General features: G+C 40.0%; 1 protein-coding gene and 1 long non-coding RNA gene across 3 annotated transcripts in view; one reads left to right on the top strand and one right to left on the bottom strand.

The window, feature by feature from the left end:
- Positions 1 to 15,000, top strand: part of LOC127001928 (putative neural-cadherin 2) — a 118,269-nt gene that overhangs the window by 9,668 nt on the left and 93,601 nt on the right. The gene's annotated exons all lie outside the window — the stretch shown is intronic.
- LOC127001929 (uncharacterized) overlaps positions 4,803 to 15,000 on the bottom strand; it is a 199,392-nt gene continuing 189,194 nt past the window's right edge. Inside the window, exons 5-6 of one of the 2 annotated variants that reach the window (XR_007755563.1) lie at positions 7,042 to 7,074; positions 4,803 to 6,667 (exon numbers count right to left, since the gene is read on the bottom strand). This is a non-coding gene — a long non-coding RNA (uncharacterized LOC127001929). The remainder of the gene's footprint in view (positions 6,668 to 7,041; positions 7,075 to 15,000) is intronic. The other variant, XR_007755562.1, reaches the window with a different exon arrangement.

Raw genomic sequence — 15,000 nt, forward strand, 5'->3', positions numbered from 1 at the left:
GGCGACCACAAAAAGTAGCGCTGCAGACGGTTTTAAGTGGTTGCCTTCGCTGACGGTGGCGACCACAAAAAGTAGCGCTGCAGACGGTTTTAAGTGGTTGCCTTCGCTGCCGGTGGCGACCACAAAAAGTAGCGCTGCTCGTCACAATACATGGCATTCAATGGGAGCTTCCACACGCAGCTGCAGCAGCGCCACTTATTTTAGCAGCGCGTGCGTAGCGCGACTGAAGTGTTGCTAACGCCCGACTCAATTTTAGCAGCTCTTCTCAGTAGCGCTGCTAAAATTGAGTCGGGCGTTAGCAACATCACCGACGCACATGAGTAGCGCTGCTGCAGCGCTGCTGAGAAGCGCTGCTAACTTCAATAATTGTACGCCAGATTCATAGATCTAAAAAAATATATGTAAGTAAGAAAAATATAAGGTCAAATATGATGTAAGGTAAGGGCCCCTTGTGAAAGGGCCTTACTTTTCCCAGCTTATGCATTCAGAAAGGCTTTTTTTTTTTTACGTGCCAGCCTAGAGCGCCGGCAGGCTTTCTTGAGGGGCCTGGATAGTAGGCGGCCCCAGCCAGTCATGGCGCAGGCAAGTGTTTTATTGTGGTGCCATCTTTTCTTGGCTCATGGGTGGTCTTCAGGACAGCATGTGGGTAGTCTTAATTAAGCCGCTCGGCGGTGACTGAAAATATCCGGGTGGTAGTGGCGGATTCGAACCCGCGTCGTTCATCACGCGGTGAATGCGAGGCCCGCACGCTAACCACTCAGCCACTGCCTACCCTGCTTGTTGTAGTCTCAGATGCTATATTTTCTTAGTTTTACGATATATTATGTTATAATAATAATAATAATAATAATAATAATAATAATAATAATAATAATAATAATAATAATAATAATAATAATAATAATAATAATAATAATAATAATAATAATAATAATAATAATAATAATAATAATAATAATAATAATAATAATAATCATAATCATAATCATGATCATCATCATCATCATCATCATCATCATCATCATTATTATCATTATAACTATTATTATGTCATTATTATACCAAGCGTGAGCACAGGACGTCTAAAGACGACTCAGACTCCTCCAACAGGAAAATATTGAACACCTCGGAAGCTGAGTTGGAACATCCTTTTTTTTTATCTTTTGTCTGGGATTCTGCTGCTTTTTCTTTTATACGCAGCGTGCTGTGGATAATTTTCTTAGAATATTTATAGTTCAGGGCTTCAAACTCCTCCGCGTTACACTAGTTACCGTCTCTAACTATGAATGTGTCGGCCTAGGATCAAAACCTGGCCTGGGCAGTCAGCGTGCAGCCAACCCAGCTGTTCATCCTTCCTTACGGGATGACCGATAAATGGGTACCTGGGGAAACTTGGGGAAAGCAAAGTGTGGAAGCCCGGATTTTACACTGGCGGTGGTTGGGGTTCTCTCCACTACACGCTCAAAGGGCCACCGGCCAGGACACACTATAGCACCGCTGCCACGCGCAAGCACAGCGTATGCTCTTAACTTTACCTTTATCCTTCACCATTCCTTCATCTATACAATCAAGAAAAAAATAAAGGAAAAAAAATAACATCGAGAAACGAGATGCCTAATCACTTTCCAATTTTTTTTAACTCGTAGTAGTTTTCTTAGAGCACCTGAAAACGAAAACAAAAGGTCTAGGCACGATACGTTAGTGTATATTGAGGACAAATATGATCTTATAAGGAAACCTTTCTTACCGTGCACTTTCTCTGATCACTAAGGTATTTTTGATTTCACTAAGTATTTGAACATGATAACAGAAGGTAGGATTAGAAAACAATATAAAACATATATATAAAAAACATATAAAACAACGGTGCCTCTCACCCACACTTCCCAACAACAGTATCTTATATTTCCTTTCTTCAATTTTTGTAGATATCAATGAACGATTCCTTTTAACGGTTTTTACCTCTCTCCTTTGCAATCTATGATACATCTGTTTTACCTTTAAGTTTCCATCAAGTACTTCCTTCTCACATAAACGAATCAATAGCGTTTCTTCTTTCCGGGTAAGAAGAAACTAAGACATATCGAGATCCGTCTTTCATATCTCCCTAGTTTTCATCAAGTAGCACATCCTGACAACACGGCCAGCCCATGACTATTTATATCCGTGTAGGAATAAACTAAAATCATATCAAGCAAAGTAACTATCATGTCTCTTTTCCTTCATTCACAATATTTTTTCCCTCACCTTATCAGAGTTTTCATTAAATATCTAACGACAAAATTGCAGTCCAGTGGTTCTACTCTTTCCATGTAACTTTTTAATCACTTTCTTTAAATTAATTGCTTCTTCCACAAAACTTTCCCTCATTCATTTTCTACCCTTTTTGTTTTGTTTCACTTATACCGCATGTTTTTTTTTTTTCTCTCTCTCTCTTGCGTCATCTCCTCTCAAAAAGGGCAAGCCGGTACTTTCCTCTCTTCCACGAAACTTTCTAATCAAATTCCTCAGACTAGTTCTCCCACAAAACGACTTTCTCCGTACTAATCCATCGCCCGCCTCGTTTTCTCCTTCCCTTCCCCTTGTCACTTCCTTGCCTCATCAGCGCTGCCACCGTCCTATCCCTCCACCTTTTTCTATCTTCGGTTCCAGAATTACAGAGGTCGGCGGTCTCCTGCGGTAATGAGAACGGGAGACTCGCACCTTCCAGCTTTATTGTGTCTCCCTAACCTCCTCTGCGGGAATGAAATTACTTCTTTGAGGGATCAACGATTAATCGGTTCCGCTGCCCACGTGAGAGTTCTTAAGAGCCTCGAGTTGTCATTAGTTCACGCGTGTTATTGTGTTTGTGTCCCTTCTACGAGGCTTGTGGTTATTGTTTACCTTTCTTTATTCTTTTCACGAGCCAAATACATCACGAATTACATGGTTGCTTATAGAACGCCTTTGATTAGAGAAATACTTTTTTTCAGAATCGGAAGCTCTAAGACTATAGCTAAGGTTATCATTTACTTTGTTTAAACTACTCCCATCACACCAGACATATTTTATTGCGTGACTGTTTATTTCATGCTTGTTTTTAATGCAATGGCGACTTTCTGAGTTGTGGAGCAGCAGTACCTTCTGGAAAAATATAGTTTAAGCATGATAGGATAAAAAGAGATTATGAGCAGGGCAAGAATTTATAATGGAAGTGCGGCTGATGAGCGAGAGGCGAAAGGGATTGCTGGCTGCCTCGTCTCTCTTTTTCGCAAGCATAATATCATAAAGATGTGGGAAAAAGTTAGTCATCCAGCGCCACCACCACAAGCTTCCCAAAGCGACGGCAGCCAAGGCTGCTGCCTCGTTCCCGCCACCTGAGCCCCTTACCTGCCACTTTCAGACAAATCCCGTCAGCTTACCTTCTTATCTCCCTTAGTTACCGGGAACTCTTTCAGTCATGCTTTCTTAGCGTAAAAATCTAATATAACTTTGAAGAAGAAGAAAAAACAGTCTTAACTACAGTGCACTGGTATCTGCAATGGTAACACGTTCGTATATAATTAACCCTAACAACTGATGAGCGACAATAACAATAATAACAAACCTATCTACTTATTACCTTATTGTCTTTGATGTGTGCGTAACTTCATCACGGCTGTTCACGTGCAGGACTCGTGATCACCGGTCGGCACCTTCCCGTCAATTTGTTTGGACGCTGGATAAATTATTTTTGTGTTATACTTTCTATTTGGTCAATGGACTAAACCAACTACAAGAGTGCTCGCCGACGTCCTTGCAAGGCTTATTGAGGTGGTCACGCAGTAATTGCCTGTCACCTGAGAAACGCGGGAACCGGAGATGCAGAGGCGCGCTAATGAGGGCAGGTGTATGTCAAGGTGACGCCGTGTTTGTACTGCAGGAATTGAGGGGCGAAGGGGAGACAAGTAATGGCGGGCGTGAATGAAATCTTGCAGTGGGTGCGAGCGCTGTCTGGCTTCCTCCGAGCGCCAAACGCCTAAACGGTGCTCGGTTTAATTAAGAAAAAGTTAAAGATATAAATAGTATTCACAAAGGGGTATCACATCATCAGTGTCTTAATGCTTTCAGTTTTCACTGGCAAACACTGAAACAGCTTTCCCTTTACAGCAGTTCCACTTATTTACGACGTAGTCCTTAAAGAGGAAGTATATATTAAAGCTCGTTTATCTCCATTAGAATAATAATATTTATGATAAAAAATAATAATGCATTTATACTCTACATAATATAAGATAAAAGGTTCGTTTTTATATATTTTTTTCCTAGCAAGCATGAATGAACCAGAAGTAATGTAAGGAACAGCAGGGGCCTGGGCAGACGACCTAAGAGACACACAGAATTACTTGAAAGAGGAGGGAAAGGCAGGAGGAAACAAGTTAATCTTGCACTCACGGCTGACAAACTCGGGCGGAGGGAAAGGAAACTGTAGGGGCGAGACGGAGGAGGAAAGGAAGGGAAGAGCGAGGTGGAAGGGAAAAATAAGAGACGGACTGAGACAAGGAAGGAACAGTGTGAGGAGGGAGAAAATATCGAGAGTGTCTTTTGACTCATAGTTTTCTCTTTACCTGTTAAAATACAGTACAGGGAAGAGGCCGAGAAATGGTAGTGACGAGGTGAGGGAAGAAAGGGACACTGAGTGGATGAAATTTCTGAATTGTTCTCTGTATCCCAACGTTTTCCTTTTGACTGTTAAAGATCATAATACCGGCATTATATATAGGCACCCACCTTATATATTATCAAAAGGTGTAACTATCAAGGTAATGGATGATAAGGGAACGCTAAATGTTACCTTTACTGAAGAAAATGGCAATATCCACACCAGCTACTTATTATACTCATGATATACACCAGTTTCTTGTTACCGATACTAAACAAAGGTGACAGAAACACATTTATCGATGACAACATTATTCCTATTTCTTGCGAGACCTACATTCGTTATGCAAGTTTATCACCATGGGAGGTAACAACACGAGGGGAATATGTTGTTATTTATCGAGGAAAAGCCGAATGTTATCCCCTAAACCGCTTGTTGACTCCCTCGCCGGCGGCCTGACGTACGGCAGCAGCGACGATAAACTGTCTGCATGCCCGCCGCGTTTATCCTGCTCCCCGCGGCCCGGCCCTCGCTACAGGCGGTGAGGACGCTCCGTGACGCCTCCTCCTCCTCCTCCAAGATAAATATTCGGGAAGAAGAATGAAGACTCTGGACGGGAAACTAATCATAGGAGCCAAAAAGCTTGCAGACTTTACGAAGAATACTTGAGTGACTGACTGATTGATTGATTATTTAAGACCCTCCTTTCGGGGCAATGCACGACACAAAAAGCAAATAAAAAAAAAGAAACTGAAGCAAAATCAATATAATGAAAAACAGATAAATATAGACATGCAAACATTTAACCTCATTCTTCTAGTCTATCTTTTCTTTCACGTTCACTATTTCCTTCTGTCCTCTCACTTTCATCATCTTTTCTGTGTTTTCTTTCACTTTCACCATCTCTTCTGTGTTTTCTTTCACTGTCACCATCTCTTCTGTGTTTTCTTTCACTTTCACCATCTCTTCTGTGTTTTCTTTCACTTTCACCATCTCTTCTGTGTTTTCTTTCACTTTCACCATCTCTTCTGTGTTTTCTTTCACTTTCACCATCTTTTCTGTGTTTTCTTTCACTTTCACCATCTCTTCTGTGTTTTCTTTCACTTTCATCATCTCTTCTGTGTTTTCTTTCACTTTCATCATCTCTTCTGTGTTTTCTTTCACTTTCACCATCTCTTCTGTGTTTTCTTTCACTTTCACCATCTCTTCTGTGTTTACTTTCACTTTCACCATCTTTTCTGTGTTTTCTTTCCTTCAATATAATGAAAAACAGAGAAATATAGACATGCAAACATTTAACCTCATTCTTCTAGTCTATCTTTTCTTTCACCTTCTGTTCTCTCACTCTCACCATCTCTTCTGTGTTTTCTTTCCTTCCATTCAGTCATCTATTCATCCATCAATACTCTCTTTCTTCTCCTATTATTACTTCCTCCATTCTCTAACTCTTAACTTCTATTTTTCTTTTTCTTTTTGTCTCTTTCCATTTAGTTATTCACTCTGCCATTCATTCTTTCTTTCTACTCTGTTATTTCTTTCTTCGTTTTCTTTCCGTTTCTCTTTTCTCTCAAGATCTTTTTTTTCTTTCATTCATCAATTCCTTCTGATTTCTCTTTTTTAATTCTTTTCATCCCTATTTCTTTCAGTCACTCATTCATTTCATTCTTTAATCGTTCAATCTCTTTAACTTTCTTCCTTTATTGGTTTCGTGCTACTTTATATCAAGCAAATACTTTCCGGTACCATACCATACAAAAGTCTAACCCACACGAACCGTAGTACTTTCAATGCCTTATCCTCTTGAACACATATCCCTTGCTGTCCACTTGGTTTTATATATAGCAAGAAGTCTAACCCAAACGGACCGTAACAATTTCAATTCCTTATCCCTTCGAGCTCGTCTCCCTCGCTGCCCGCTTGGTCCGCTACGCCCCTATCCAAGTATTGACCGCGTGATTAATCGCTTCCCGCCCGCCGAAGAGTAGCCCGCATCTCACCCACGCTGTCAGGGCCGAGGCTGGACACCACTCCGCCGCCGAGCAATATCTGGGGCGGTAAATTATTTCACGTCATGCGTCGTTGGGTTTGATGGGTTCTTTGTAGTTATTTGGGGGAAGAAACAGCCTGCGATTTATTACGTTGCGCAAGAACAACTTTAGTATAGCCAATGTTATTCTCTGCCCTAGGTTTACGAGCATGATTTAAACAAGGCAAGGACAATAGTACCAACAATATCAAAACAAAGAACACCAACTTACAACAAGACAAGGACAATAGTGCCTAAAATATCAAAACAAAGAACACCAACTTACAACAAGACAAGGACAATAGTGCCTAAAATATCAAAACAAAGAACACCAACTTAAAACAAGACAAGGACAATAGTGCCTAAAATATCAAAACAAAGAACACCAACTTACTTGACCGAACACAATAAGGGCAATGACACATACCTGAAAAGAAAAGGAAAAACATCTTAATACAAACATTCTTGATTTGTAAGGAAAGAGCTCCATTAATCACTTCTATAATCGAGTAATGGAGTTGTTACCTGGCTAGTTGACTCTTGCAGACTCCTAATGTTCTCATGCTGTAAAATATGGTTTAAAATGAGAAAGCATACGAATAATAAACTGTGACTAATACTCTCTTTCTTCACCTAATATTACTTCCTCCATTCTCTTACTCTTAACTTCTGTTTTTCTTTTTCTTTTTGTTTCTTTCCATTTAGTTATTTACTCTGCCATTCATTCTTTCTTTCTTCGTTTTCTTTCCATTTCTCTTTTATGTCGTCTTTTTTTTTTCTTTCATTCATCAATTCCTTCTGATTTCTCTTCTTTAATTCTTTTCATCCCCATTTCTTTCACAGTCATTCATTCATTTCATTCTCCAAACATTCAATCTCTCTAACTGTCTTCCTTTATTGTTCTCGTGATTTAAATTTATTAATATTAACCAATCACTCAAAAAGAAAACGATAACTATGAAGCAAGTATGAGGAGAGAAGACATCAGGGCAGCCGGGGGTGAACTGGCGCCGGCTAATGAAGACGGAGAGGAGAAGAAACGACGGCAAAAGACTCTTGAAGTGCCGCAGATTATCGAATACTACTAATGATGACTAATGGCGCCTTATGACTTACCGATACTGCCGCGGGTGGTGGAGAGAGAGAGAGAGAGAGAGAGAGAGAGAGAGAGAGAGAGAGAGAGAGAGAGAGAGAGAGAATATGGTTAAAATTACATAACTTACCAACATTTCGTGATATTACTGTGTTGGCGATCTAGTTTCTTTCTATTTCTTCACTCGTTTTCATATGTTTGCTGCATTTTCGGCTCATTTACGTTCACTTATGAGCTTCACAAACAAAGACATAAGGAAAAACGTCCAAAGTATTACCTAAAGTTCATATCACGTATATCTTGTAAGTTTCAAACAAGATATAAGAAACAATAGGAAAGCAAATATTACTCAGTGGATGAATTAATTACGAAAACAAGAATGAAACAAACAATTAAACAAAAACAAAAGGAGGAAACAAGCAAGCACGAAAACAATAAAGGAAGACAGTTAAAGCGATTGAATGATTGAAGAATGAAATGAATGAATGACTGAAAGAAATAGGGATGAAAAGAATTAAAGAAATCAGAAGGAATTGATGAACGGAAGTAGAAAGACAAAGACAGAAAAAAGAAACGGAAGGAAAATGAAGAAAGAACAGAGAAGAAAGAGGGAATGAATGGCAGAGTGCATAACTAAATGGATAGAAACAAAAAGAAAAAGAAAAATAGAAGTTAAGGGTAAGAGAATAGAGTAAATAATAAGGTAATAATAGGAGACGAAAGAGAATATTAATGGATGAATAGATGACTGAAGGGAAGGAAAGAAAACTAAAAAAAAAAACGAAAAGAAAATTAGAAGTCAAGAGAAAGAAAGAAAAGAAGCTGCGTCTAAATAAATTCGGGTCCCGCCCACCCATCCCCCTCCCCCCCAAGCCCCCGCCCCCGCCACACTCTCCTCGCGTCATTCACAGCGTTCAGTTCTCATTCCGTTTTCTTTACACTGATGACGCCGATCACCAGAAGTTATCATCAGCGCCACCTCTCGTCTTTCCCCGCCGAGGCTGGGACGGGCCGGGCACCTTACTGATCACGCGGCGCCTCTCTGGTGACCTGGTTGTCTTGATCGCGGTGTTTTGACCAATTCGTACGCACCCTTCAGATTGGTACTCCTAAGGATGTTCACCAATTCGTACGCACACTTTCATTTAGTACTCCCAAGCAAGTTCACCAATTCGTACGCACCCTTCAGATTGGTACTCCTAAGCATGTTCACCAATTCGTACGCACACTTTCATTTAGTACTCCCAAGCAAGTTCACCAATTCGTACGCACCCTTCAGATTGGTACTCCTAAGCATGTTCACCAATTCGTACGCACACTTTCATTTAGTACTCCCAAGAATGTTCACCAATTCGTACGCACGTTTCTGAATAATTCTCACGTCGGGATAATTTAACTAATTTCAAATATAACTGAGCTGAGGTATAAAAAATAAATACAACTTAAGTATGTCTGATACTTTTTAGTGAAACCAATATTCATTCCTCTCCTCAATTTTGAAGAATAGTTTTGTTTTTGTTTTATAATCATTGATTGGAGGGATGCTTAGTGATTGGCAAACATATGATACATATCTACGTTACGAGTCCTCAACTGTTCGTGCAAATTTTGGGCAAAACGGCTAAATTAAAAAGAACAACTATAACGATCTAACAAAATTAACAGCGTAAACTAATAAAAAAATGTAGTAAAACGTAAAATAAAGCTATACATCTATAACAGTCTGAGAAAACTTGGAGAACACGAGCTAACAAAATCAGAGAACGTGGAGAAATCCCTGAGAAGAATACCATCATAGGGGATCTAGTCTTGCTTTTTTTTTTTTTTTACATGTACGCCTATACCGCCGGTAGGCTTTCTTGAGGGGCCTGGATGGTAGTCGGCCCCAGCCCGTCATGGCGCAGGCAAGTGTTTAAAGTGGCGCCATCTTCTCTTGGCTCATGCTGCCCCCCGGAACTCGTTCTTGATTCACTTGGACGGTTTCCTCTAGAGTCCGTGTTGATGGGTGGTCTTCAAGACAGCATGTGGGTAGTTTTAAGCCACTCGGCGGTGACTGAAAAATCCAAGGTGGTAGCGTGGGGATTCGAACCCGCGTCGTCCATCACGCGGTGAATGTGGGCCCAGCACGCTACCATTCAGCCACCGCCTACCTATTATATATTAGATTTTTGTTTGTTCATATCAGCAAAATTGTAATAGGAAAAGGTACCCAACGTCCTTCAATAAAGCTCATGCGGCTCCGCACATACTACTTATATCAAAATTACTACATTCACTAAATTATCATAAATATAAATGCGTTTGATCCATTTTGTTATTCTTTAAAAAAAAAAAAAAACAGGGATCAAGGACGCCATTCGTATTAAACCCTATTATGAAAATGGCTCTACACTCTTTACATGTCACCTCCTAACTCGACGCTAAAGTGTTGCCTAACTGCCCTAAGGTATTGCGCTGTAAACTCGGCTGCAGCGCATTTCCAGCACCGTGTATAACAAACTTCGCCATCACAGAGGGTGCTAACACCTTCGTTACATTAAGAAAATAGTTTAATACCGGCCTTGAGAATAGAACCAAGACCAATTTCACTAACGGAAGAATCCAAATCACGTAAAAGCAGCGTAAAGCACATACTTAACGTGTACAAGTTAGCCGGCTAGTCCACAGAGGAACACAGCGCGGTTAAAGGCGGCGGGTGCGTGGGTAGCGTGCAGCCAAGATTTAGAGAGCCCTTCCTCCCGCCGGGCCCCGCGGTGCTCACGACTTACTGCCACACACTCCGCTGGGCCCGTCACCGCGCTCACTATATCCCCTCCCTCATTAGGCTTGCACACTGCTGCCTCTCCTAGCGGATTTTGCCGAAACTTAATTAATGGCTCTCTCACTCGTGTTTGTCTGCCTGTTTGTCTGTATCTATATGCCTATTTGTATCTTTTTTTTTTTTTTACAGCAGAGGAAACAGTTCAAGGGTGTAAAAAAAAAGGAAACAATAATGAAAAAAAAGCCCGCTACTTACTGCTCCTGAATAGAGTAGAGAGGAGTGGAGAGGAGTAGAGAGTCTATGTATGTCTACGTCTGTCTGTATCTGTCTTCTGTCTGTATGTCTGTCTTTTTTACAGTTAAGGAAGCAGTTCAAGGGCAAAAATAAATGAGAAAAAAGCCCGCCGTCTGTCTGTTTGCCCTTGCGTATCTGTCTGTCTGTCTGTCTGTCTTTCACTTTTTTTTTTCATCGGCTGGACTGGAGTGCTTTGACGAGGCAGACTAAGGTGTTTGATGACTGAAGCAATTATGGTGCAATTTGAGACCAGGTTTGTAATTATTAAGAAGCGATTGTTGTAGCAGGAGAGTCAAAATGGGATAGCAGCTAACTTTAAAACACGCAAGGCGGTCTGGGTGTTTGTGTTTTGATTTCTCCTTTTCCCTTCCTTGTTTATTTCTTCATTTCCCTTCCTTGTATTTTTTCCTGCTTTTCTCTTCCTTGTATTTTTTCCTGCTTTTCTTTTCCTTGTTTTTATTCCTGCTTTTCTTTTCCTTGTTTTTATTCCTGCTTTTCTTTTCCTTGTTTTTATTCCTGCTTTTCCCTTACTTGTTTTTATTCCTGGTTTTCTTTTCCTTGTTTTTATTCCTGCTTTTCCTTTCCTTGTTTTTATTCCTGCTTTTCTCTTTCTTGTTTTTATTCCTGCTTTTCCCTTACTTGTTTTTATTCCTGCTGTTCTTTTCCTTGTTTTTATTCCTGCTTTTCCCTTCCTTGTTTTTATTCCTGCTTTTCCCTTCCTTGTTTTTATTCCTGCTTTTCCCTTCCTTGTTTTTATTTCTGCTTTTCCCTTCCTTGTTTTTATTTCTGCTTTTCCCTTCCTTGTTTTTATTCCTGCTTTTCCCTTCCTTGTTTTTATTCCTGCTTTTCCCTTCCTTGTTTTTATCTCTGCTTTTCCCTTCCTTGTTTTTATTCCTGCTTTTCCCTTCCTTGTTTTTATTCCTGCTTTTCCCTTCCTTGTTTTTATCTCTGCTTTTCCCTTCCTTGTTTTTATTCCTGCTTTTCCCTTCCTTGTTTTTATCTCTGCTTTTCCCTTCCTTGTTTTTATCTCTGCTTTTCCCTTCCTTGTTTTTATTCCTGCTTTTCCCTTCCTTGTTTTTATCTCTGCTTTTCCCTTCCTTGTTTTTATCTCTGCTTTTCCCTTCCTTGTTTTTATTCCTGCTTTTCCCTTCCTTGTTTTTATCTCTGCTTTTCCCTTCCTTGTTTTTATCTCTGCTTTTCTTTTCCTTGTTTTTATTCCTGCTTTTCCCTTCCTTGTTTTTATCTCTGCTTTTCTTTTCCTTGTTTTTATTCCTGCTTTTCCCTTCCTTGTTTTTATCTCTGCTTTTCCCTTCCTTGTTTTTATCTCTGCTTTTCTTTTCCTTGTTTTTATTCCTGCTTTTCCCTTCCTTGTTTTTATCTCTGCTTTTCCCTTCCTTGTTTTTATCTCTGCTTTTCTTGTCCTTGTTTTTATTCCTGCTTTGCCCTTCCTTGTTTTTATCTCTGCTTTTCTTTTCCTTGTTTTTATTCCTGCTTTTCCCTTCCTTGTTTTTATCTCTGCTTTTCTTTTCCTTGTTTTTATTCCTGCTTTTCCCTTCCTTGTTTTTATCTCTGCTTTTCTTTTCCTTGTTTTTATTCCTGCTTTTCCCTTCCTTGTTTTTATTCCTGCTTTTCCCTTCCTTGTTTTTATTCCTGCTTTTCTCTTCCTTGTTTTTATTCCTGCTTTTCTCTTCCTTGTTTTTATTCCTGCTTTTCTCTTCCTTGTTTTTATTCCTGCTTTTCTCTTCCTTGTATTTTTTCCTGCTTTTCCCTTCCTTGTATTTTTTCCTGCTTTTCTCTTCCTTGTATTTTTTCCTGCTTTTCTCTTCCTTGTATTTTTTCCTGCTTTTCTTTTCCTTGTTTTTATCTCTGCTTTTCAATTCCTTGTTTTTATTCCTGCTTTTCCCTTCCTTGTTTTTATTCCTGCTTTTCCCTTCCTTGTTTTTATTCCCGCTTTTCCCTTCCTTGTTTTTATTCCTGCTTTTCCCTTCCTTGTTTTTATCTCTGCTTTTCCCTTCCTTGTTTTTATCTCTGCTTTTCCCTTCCTTGTTTTTATTCCTGCTTTTCTCTTCCTTGTTTTTATTCCTGCTTTTCTTTTCCTTGTTTTTATTCTTGCTTTTCTCTTCCTTGTTTTTATTCCTGCTTTTCTTTTCCTTGTTTTTATTCCTGCTGTTGCTTTCTTTGTTTCTATTCCTGCTTTTCCTTTCTTTGTAAGCAAAATATTTACCTTTCCGTTATGTCCATCACCTTCCCTTTTCCTTCTTTTCCTCCTTTATATTTCAATCTTCTCTCTGCTTTCTGCTCCAAGGTCTTGAATTTCTTCTCCTTTCCTCTGCTTTCTTGCCTTTTTTTTCATTTCTCTTCGTCGTATTTTCTTCCGTCTCCTTAGTTTCGTATATTGTCCTCCCATTTTCTTTTAATGTTTGCCGTTTTTCGCTTCACGTTCTCCTTTTCTTCTGCTTTTTCAGACTTTCGTGTCGCGCTAAAGTTATTCATTTATTTTTTTCGTTTATCACCATTTTTAGTTTTATATACAGTTTTTGTTGTTGTTTTTATTTTTCCTCTTTTATCATGCTCTTCTGATGTTTATTTTATTTATTTATTTACATTTCAAAGAATTTCTCTAATCCAATAATCTCCGTAATCTTGTTTTTTCATTTAATTTTATTATCGTACATATTTTCTTTTAACGCCTTCGGGTCATTTTTCTTTTTGCTTTTTCTCTGCAATTATGTTTTTTTTTTTCTTTTATATATTGTCACTTTAGATTCGTTCGTCAATGTCACTTTTCCTCTTGTTTTTTTTTTTTTGTTTTTTTTGTACTTCGATATATTTTAATTTGCGTGCCTTTTTCCCTCTCTTACTTTTCTTTAACTCTCCTTCTTTTCTTGCAGTTTTCATTAAGCCCCAAACGATACATATTATTTCTTGCGATTCCTTCCTCTTTTCCTCCTTTTCTTCTTTTAGTCCGTGTTCAGTTTTCTCGTTTTTCCGTACATTCCAGAAAACCCCACCGGTCACAGATTCCCGATACGCGACCCGATATAGAAATCATAAGAACGACGAAACCGGGGAAGAAATATTGGAATAATGTTATGGTAGACAAATTTATCCTTGGGACGCCTATAATAGCATTGAAGACGGAAGGAGGGGGAAGGAGGGGTAAAGGAAGGATGGTTGAAGGGAAGAAGCGAGGGAGAGGATGCAGAAGGAGGAAGGGAGAGGAGAGGAGAGGGAACAGAGGGTGAATTTGTAGCCGAAGTTCATGTGGAACGCCAGGAATTTGTGGTGACTCGGGTCTGGGATGAGAAAGGGATCGGGCGCTCGCCGTCAGAACACTCAGAGAAAACGGACATTGAACGCTCCGAATTCCAGTTGCTGTGGGTTACTTTACGCTGGCTTACACGAGGGGGAGATAGCGATGTATGTGCTTGTGTGTATATGTGTGTGTGTGTGTGTGTGTGTGTGTGTGTGTGTGTGTGTGTGTAATTCACCACGGTCTGATCACGAGTTGGACTCCCTTTCACCAGCAGGTACCCTCCCGACGAGAAAAAATGCTCATTATCGTCAATCTCTGGGTACTGCCAGGACTTCACACATCACACACCCCATCCCCCTTGCTCAAGGGGGGACAGTAACCACTCCGAAAGAATCCGGCCTGAGCGGGGCTCGAACCGTCGCCTGTTTGGCCGTTAAGCCTCACAACGCAGCGCTCTACCGATTGAGCCACCGGAGCGGTGTGTGTGTGTGTGTGTGTGTGTGTGTGTGTGTGTGTGTGTGTGTGTGTGTGTATGAACGAGAGAATATAATGATTTTTGGAGGGAAGACACAAGCTACTGGCTTACACGAGAGGGAATTAGTGGCGTGTGTGTGTGAATAAGAGAAATTCATGATTTTTAATGTCACGACTAAGTTACTGGCGTACACGAAGCTGAGTTAGTGGTGTGTGTCTGCGTACAAGAGAATATAATGATTTTTTTAAAGGTAAAAACGCACGTTCCTGTAGACCAGGGGTCCATCCCAAGGGGTCCAAAGAAGAAATTCAAGAGGTCCCTGGTGAACAGAACGTCTTCTGTTGTCATATAAATAGGCCTACAGCTAATTCAGGATAAATATGCAATACATTTTACATGAATGCATTCATTTTCTTTCAGAAAAATCTTCCATTAATTTTGCTGGCTTAACCTATTTCGTTGTAGGGGCCACGG

The sequence above is a fragment of the Eriocheir sinensis genome, chromosome 22 (assembly GCF_024679095.1).
Source record: "Eriocheir sinensis breed Jianghai 21 chromosome 22, ASM2467909v1, whole genome shotgun sequence".
NCBI classification, from domain to species: Eukaryota; Metazoa; Arthropoda; class Malacostraca; order Decapoda; family Varunidae; genus Eriocheir; species Eriocheir sinensis.